The sequence below is a fragment of the Microtus ochrogaster genome, chromosome 7 (genome assembly GCF_000317375.1).
Source record: "Microtus ochrogaster isolate Prairie Vole_2 chromosome 7, MicOch1.0, whole genome shotgun sequence".
In the NCBI taxonomy this organism is placed as follows: domain Eukaryota; kingdom Metazoa; phylum Chordata; class Mammalia; order Rodentia; family Cricetidae; genus Microtus; species Microtus ochrogaster.
In genome coordinates this window covers 2,085,960-2,091,959 of record NC_022014.1, presented here as the reverse complement: position 1 = coordinate 2,091,959, position 6,000 = coordinate 2,085,960, and positions in this window count along the sequence as shown.

Here is a 6,000-nt window from a genome sequence, read left to right as displayed (position 1 = left end):
CGCCGCCGCCCGCCGCTTCCCGCACAGCCCCGCGCAGATCCGCAGCCCCGCCCCCGGATGCGCAGCCGCCATTGGCTACCCTCCGCCGGCCCTTCCCGGACCATTGGCCTGACAGCCTGGCCGTCACGGTCGCCCCGCCCCCACGTCTCCCCACACATACTGTGCCTCGAAGCCCCCGGTCGCCCCGCCCTACTCATTCGCCACTACTATTGGTCTCCTGCCACCCTCTTTCCCACTACTGTTGGTCTATACCCTTGTCCGTCAACGCAGTCCCCTCCCCGCCGCTTCGTACACAGTGTTGCGGTGGCTGGCTATTTCCCGCCTCCTCACTGTGACCATTGGTCACTTCCTTCTGACTTTCCTGAAATCATTGGTCGCCTTGCACGTCCGTCTGCCCTACTGCTTCCTGCAGACTACCTCAGAGCCGTCGCGGCCGGGTTCACGGACTTGCAACACCCTGGCCTCCCGCCCCCTCGCCATCACTATTGGCTACTGCTGCTAAGGCATTTGTGCCGTCTCCTATCGATCATAACCTTCTAGGTCCACCCCTTTCCTCATTCTCGCCAATCAAGAGTCAAACATTGCACAACTCTGCTCTTCCCCCTTTGTGGAGAAGCCGCAGGATAGCGATAGCTGCTGCCTAAGACGACATGGCTGAATGAGGGAGGGCCAGGCTATCTACCAAACGGCGGTGGCCGCTCTCACAGACCCCTGAAGGAAAGAAACGCGACCTGGATGTATAACCTCGGGGCTCGCTTTCCCCGGGGGCAGGGCGGGGGCAGCCAATTAGCGATCTTCGCGGCGGGGGCGAGGCTCTCTCCCAGGTGGGCTGTTCTAGGAGGCGGGACTTCCTCCTGGCTGGGGGAGTGGGCGGAGCCGCCGCCGAGAGCTTAGGCCGTGGGACGGACTGCTGAAGTCCTCTTCGGAGCCGCACTTCCAGGGACTCAATGGGGATCCTGAAGGCGTGAACCTGCTACGGACAGCGTTGGCCCGGTGGACAACTATTCGCAGGTGCACTTCGTCGGCCAGTTCTAAGACTGGAGGGCCACGGACAACGTTCATCATGAGTGCATTCTCAAGCCTTGTCATTAATTGCAAGAAACTCAAAAAGAAAACACAGATTAGGGCCAACGCGCTTGCGATGGAAGCCCGAAGATAGGAGTTCGCTCTCTCTCCTGTGGCTTTCCATCTGTAATTTCCCCCACCCCTCACCCCGGCTCTTATTGTAAGAAAGGAAGTAAAGTCAGAATTTGTCCAGAAGTACGGGGGGCTACCTAGCTTTGAATAAGCAGCAAGCGATGGATCAGGAGAAACCCTGTTTTAACAAGGTGGAAAGCCTGAACTGACTTCTGAAAGGTGTCCTCTGGCCTCCACACAGGCTTGTCTGGGCACACTTCCTGAACATACGGATAACAGAGGCTAGACGGAGAGCTGACTCAGCACGTCAGAGCATCTGATGCTGGTCCCAGTTCCCAACACTAGTACAGATGTGAAGACTTACAACTGTCTGTAACTCTGGTTTCAGGGCATCTTACACCTTCTGACCTCCACAGGCGCCAGGCACACGTGTGATCACAGACATACACAACAGGCTTTTTCTTTTGGGCCATCAACCAGCTCCCAAACCATGACAGACATATTATTAGTTTTGAATGCTCAGCCTAGTTTAGGCACGTTTCTGGCTAGCTTTTTATTTAATCTCTTTATCTGCCTTTTGCCACAGGGCTTATTACATTTCTTCTGTATATCTTACCTTCAATGCTTCTCTGTGTCTGCCTGGCATCTGCCTGGCATCTGCCTGGCTTCTTGCCCTAGATGTCACCCTCCTTCTCCTCGTTCTTCTTTTGAGCAGAGATTTCTCCTACTTAATCTCTTTGCCTTGCAGGCCTGCCTGTCCTTTCTCCTGCCTAGCTATTGGCCTTTCAGTTCTTTATTAGACCAACCAGGTTCCTCAGGCAGACAAGGTGAAACAAATGCAACACATCTTTACATAATTAAACAAACAAAGCATATACAAAAAACGTAACACACCTTTGCATAGTTAAAGTAATACTATCCAGCATAAACAAATGTAACACATCTTTGCCTGCTTAAAATAATATTCCACAACACCCTTCACATAAAATACTTTTTAATTTTTATTTATTTATTTAGGTTTTTGGCTTCCCTGGAACTCGATTTGTAGACCAACAGGTTGGCTTCTAACTCACAGAGATCCACCTGCCTCTGCCTCCCATGTGCTGGGATTAAAGGCCTATGCCACCACTGCCTGGCTAATAAATCCTTTTTTAAAAAAGGAATGAATCTTGGCCAGAGGTGATAGCCAAGCCATTTGATACCGGAATTCATGAGTCAGAGATAGGTGGATCTCTGTGAGTATGAGACCAGCCTGGTCTACAGAGTTCCAGGTCAGACAAGGAAACCGTGTCTTAAGAGCTGGGCAGTAGTGATGCACACCTTTAATCCTAGCACTCCATAGGCAGAGGCAGGCAGATCTCTGAGTTCGAGACCAGCCTGGTCTACAAAGCAAGTTTCAAGATAGCCAGAGTTGTTACACAGAGAAACCCTGTCTCAAAAAAGAAAAGAGAAAAAAAAAACAAAGAAAAGAAAATGATAAGCTGTGTGTGATGGCACAAATTTATAATCCGGCTGCTTGGGAAAGGAGACCAAAAGAGACGTTTCCAGCAAAGTTGACTCAGATGCAGCCCCTGGAACTTGGGTGCTGCTTCTTCATATGACGAATGAACAGTCAACACTTTCTGAAATACAAGTTTACAGGAAAAGCCAGGGTGCTACCACAGTGATCAGGAACCCATGGAGTACTGAGCATGTCCACAGCTGACATCTTCTCTGACTGCAGAGAAGGTCAGGAACAGGACCAGGCAAGAACTTCCTCCCCAACAGACTGATTGCCTCTATAGTCCTAGTACTCAGAAGGATTGCCATGAGTTCAAGACCAGCTTGGGCCACAAAAACAAAACCCTGGATTTAAAGGATGGTGCTGGAGAGATGGCTGAGCGGTTAAGAATGGTGGCTGCACTTGTGCAGGACTGGAGCTTGGTTCCTAGTACCACATCCCACAGCTCACAACACCTACACCTCCATTGTCAGGGGATCCAATGCCCACTTCTGCCCATCTTGGGTACCCACATTCACATACACATACACTCACACAGACACACATTATTTCTAGAATTATAAATAAGCCTTTTAAGATCCTCATGTCAATAATGGCCAAGCTGGACGAAGCTGAGTTGCCATGTCCGGCAGCCACAGAACAGCAGGTACAGTTTATAGCAGATGCTGAGCCATCATGGGACAAGCATGTGGAAAAGCCAGGACAGCTACCAGACTCCCACACTAAAACTGTTTGTTTAGCTGTGTGACAACTTCACTGATTGGTGTTCCCAGATTGTACAGAATGGAGGTCAGTAGATAATCCTTCAAAAGAATAGCAAGACACACACACACACCAACTAGGCATGGTGGCTCACACTTCTAATCCCAGTACACTTGGGAGGCTAAAGCAGGAGGACTGCCTCAAGTTCAAGGCCTGGCCTAGAGAAACCCTGCTCAAGCATAGACAGACAGAAGGACATAAAGCGGGGTCTTTCCTCTTTTCCCCCAAGGGATTGCTGAACCTAGGCCTTGCCTCCAGCGGCAGGTACCCTTCAAGGCAGCCACACACTGAGTGACCATCTCCCTCCAAAGTTGAAGACATGGAGTCTATGAGCATCTTGACCCTGTGGACACTGCCACATGGTTTGATACATTATTCAGGGAAGCTTCTGTGAGAGGCCAGTGGCAGGGAAATAGTAAGAGAGCTCTCCTCATCTGCCTTCAGGGATAGGCTTTCCTGCTATTCTCTTGGTCAGGGTATGTTGGGTGGAGGCTCCTGGGCCCAGGAGTGCAGAACCACACTGAGGCCTTCCAACAGGACTTCTCAGCTCACTTTTTTTGTTTTGTTTTGTTTTTTCTCCCTGAGACAGGGTTTCTCTGTGTAACAACTCAAGCTGTCCTGGAACTAGTTCTGTAGACCAGGCTGGCCTCAAACTCCCAGAGATCCACCTGCCTCTGCTTCCCGAGTGCTGGAATTAAAGGCGTGCGCCACCACTGCCTGGCTCTCAACTCACACTTAATCTCAAAGGATCCCAGAAATTCTTACCTGCACTTTTCTTTAGGCTATATTTTTTTGCCCAGGGGTGGCCATTGGCTGGACTCTAGGTCACAGATTAGTAAGAACATCACACCCATCCACAGGTCAACAGGAACCCAGAAAGTCCTGACCTTTGGCTGATGAGGAGTTGAGGACTGAGTCCCTAAAGAACCAGAACCTGCTTCTGAGGGAGATTCTCCCCTGTAGAGGCCACTGTGCCCAGACTTGAGGCCAGCCTATGCTCTGATGGCTCTCACTCCCTGAACTAGCAGTAATGTCTGTGAGAGCCTTTCTTCAGAGATGTGAGCCTTGAAACAGTGAGACTCATCCATGGATGCTGACTCTCTGGAAGGGATAGTGGGGAGAAGCCCAGTCCCCCTTTCCAGAGAATGTACATCACAGACAGCCCGTGGCAGGTGAATTCAAGTATTGACTTGACTATATTATAACACTGAGAGAACTGGTTATACTTTATTTTGAGGCTTTCCTTGAGAATATTTCCATGAACAGAAATGGACCTTTGAGTCTGAGTGCACTGAGCCAGCATGGTGGCTCACCTTTTTCACAATTTGTGAGGCAGGACTCATGGGCAGTAAGACTTAGATGGAGTCATGAGGGTGGCTCCCATGGTGGCATTAGTGACTTTAGGAGGAGAGCTGAGCTAGCACACATGCTTTGTTCTCACCATGTGATGACTAGTACCATACGGTTTTGACAAAAAAGGCCCACAACCAGATGCTGCTGACTGTGTGATTGGATTCACAGACTCTGGACAAGCCAAATAAACCTTTATCCATAAAGAAATTGGTCTCCTGCATTTTGTTATAATTAGAACAGACAAACTTTCCCACCCTGGGGTGGAACCCTAAGTCCTCAGAGAGCTCTGGGAATCATACAAAGGGACAGACCCTGGGTCCTGCAACCCATGTCCAGGAAGCTCAGTACCCACAAACAATTCAGTTGGGCTGGAAACAGAAGTCAGCTGATAGTTTGTCTAGCACACGTTATACTCTGGGTTTGCTCCTTAGCAGTGCATAAACTGTGTGTTACAAAACTGTAATCCCAACACTCAGGAAGTGAGGCAGGCAGATCATCAGCCAAAGTCATCCTCGGCTACATAGCCAGCTTGAGACCAGCCTCAGATACATGAGACCCTGTTTCAAAATAGAAGTTTCAATTACTCAGAAGTCCTGGCCTTAGCTTGGCAGCAAGGAGCGGCCCCACAAGTCTCTCATAGTAGACAGATCCAGACACCTAGATGGACATTGCAGTTAGTAGAGAAAGAATGAGGAGGGCAGGCCATTTTCATGTACCACATATCTGTAGACAAGCTTTTAGTTACACCGGGTAAAGTCAGGCATGGTGACACAAACCTTAATCCCAGTATTTGGGAGACAGGCAAATTCATGAGGCTAATCTGATCTACACATCAAGCTCCATGCCTAGGTAGAGTTAGTAAGTGAATCAAATTTCAATAGTACCCATTCACACAATCAAAAATCTGCATCTTCTAGGAGAGCCGATTTCAAAGCTTTTAGTTACAAAGGAAGGCAGCTTGTGATAGGAACCCTGGCAGCTCCCGGGAAAAGCCACCGGTCTGACAGCACTAGGCACCTGTCTACCAAGGTAATGCCCACAGAGACAACAATCCTTGTTGTTACAAATGCATGAGCTATATCTGAGAATAATCAGAAAACCTCCACAGATACAGCTCTCTGCAAAAAGCAACTCTTGTGGCTCCAATGCCAGTGTTCTTTCAGCCAGCTCTGGTGCCAGGTCCTGACTGGTCCCCAGAAGGGCAGACAGCCCAGTATTCTGCTGCACAGAATGACAGCTGCCAGGCA